The sequence below is a fragment of the Oxyura jamaicensis genome, chromosome Z (assembly GCF_011077185.1).
Source record: "Oxyura jamaicensis isolate SHBP4307 breed ruddy duck chromosome Z, BPBGC_Ojam_1.0, whole genome shotgun sequence".
NCBI classification, from domain to species: Eukaryota; Metazoa; Chordata; class Aves; order Anseriformes; family Anatidae; genus Oxyura; species Oxyura jamaicensis.
The window spans coordinates 20,733,236-20,734,926 of NC_048926.1; the positions used below are offsets into that span (position 1 = coordinate 20,733,236).

A 1,691-nucleotide genomic window follows, 5' to 3' on the forward strand; every position below is an offset into this window, starting at 1 on the left:
AAAGAAAGAAAGAAAGAAAGAAAGAAAGAAAGAAAGAAAGAAAGAAAACTGCTATGCTACAGCAGCTGGGAGAGAGAAGCAAGAACGAGCCCCACAGCCCCCCAGGTCAGTGCAGCAGGAGGGCAGGAGGTGCTCCAGGCAGGCAGCAGCAGTTCCCCTGCGGCCTGTGGAGAGGCCCCTGGTGGAGCAGGCTGTCCCCCTGCAGCCCATGGGTCTCACATGGAGCAGATCTCCACGCTGCAGCCTGTGGAGGAGCCCCTGGTGGAGCAGGTGGATGTGGCCTTGAGGGTGAAAAGGTAGAAGGGGGTGGTTGGGGGAAAGGTAGTTTTGGTTTGCTTTTGTTTTGTTAGTAATGGACTGCTCTAGCCTGTTAGTAATAGGCAATAAATTACATTAATCTCCCTATGCTGAGTCAGTTTTGCCCATGATGACATTTGGTCAGTGATCTCCTTGTCCTTATCTCAACCTGTAAACCCTTTTTTTTTTTTTTTTTTTTTAATTTTCATCATGTTTTCTCTCTGTTTTCCTTTGAAGAGGGGGAGTGACAGAACGGCTGTGTTTGGCTGCCCAGTAGGGTAAAAACGCCACACTGTTATCCCTATTTCATGTCAAATCATGAAATCATATTAGTAGTCATATGTATCATAACAGCTTCTCCTCCTGCTCATGCGTTGGAAGATGATCCCAGTCTGAAGCGTAGACTTTAGAAGTATTATATGTTCTGAAGAATCAGATTTCCAAATTTTAACATTGTGCTTGTTTTTCCTCACTGCAGGTAGAAAATCTCCAAATCAACTACCTTAAATTATTAGAAACATTTATATCTGCTTCTGGATCTGAACCTTGTGGGTCAGCTCCGTGTTTATTTAAATTGTGCTCTTGAGATGTCCTGTTTTGGAGCTGCTTTTAACAGGGGAATCAAATGTTTCAACCAAGTTTTTCTTTAGTAAGTCATTAGCACTAGAAAAGAATCACAAATTATTTGTCTAGGAAATAACTTTTATGACTAAATAATGAATCAGTAGGTATCATTTCTTTCACCTCACTGAATACTTGGAGCTGGGGTCATTAAATTGAACAATAGTAGAGCTTTTAGCTACGTTTCTGGTAAAGTCATTATCACAGCTGTCAGCCACTTATATCTGATTCTTGGCCAGCCTGGTGAAAAACAATGTTAATAGCATGCTGTAGATGCTAGCAGTGCTCTGTGTCTATCTTTATATCTCTTTGAATCAGCAATTATTTAGAAGGGCTGCACGGAAATCTGTTTGATAATCGTCCATGATGATTTCAATGTAATAGACTTCAGAGGTTGGATCATGCCAAAATACTTCACATTAAAATATTGCTACTCTAATAAGTCTCTGTGCCATGACATCTTGACAGTCTTAATGGCTATTTTTCCTTTACTCATTTACTGCATCTCTAACATAGTCTTCGGTTCCATTCTCTTGGAAAATGGCAGGCCTGACAACAGGATATTGGAGTTTTCTCCATATTAATGTCTAGAGTCAATTTAATCTTATTTATGAGTAAATGTTTCAGTCATCCTGTTCCTGTCATCACTTCTTAGTGCAATTATTTGCAATTTACTTTATATTGCCCTTCTTCATAAGTAGATCATTTTCTTTCTTTTCTTTTCTTTTCTTTTCTTTTCTTTTCTTTTCTTTTCTTTTCTTTTCTTTTCTTTT

The 1,691-nt window shown here is 39.4% G+C and overlaps 1 protein-coding gene and 1 long non-coding RNA gene across 2 annotated transcripts in view; one reads left to right on the forward strand and one right to left on the reverse strand.

The window, feature by feature from the left end:
* The window catches only part of PDE4D (phosphodiesterase 4D), a 651,373-nt gene that overhangs the window by 525,073 nt on the left and 124,609 nt on the right, over nt 1-1,691 (reverse strand). The gene's annotated exons all lie outside the window — the stretch shown is intronic.
* The window catches only part of LOC118156669, a 25,666-nt gene that overhangs the window by 15,172 nt on the left and 8,803 nt on the right, over nt 1-1,691 (forward strand). The window contains exon 2 of the long non-coding RNA XR_004746370.1: nt 304-306. This is a non-coding gene — a long non-coding RNA (uncharacterized LOC118156669). The remainder of the gene's footprint in view (nt 1-303; nt 307-1,691) is intronic.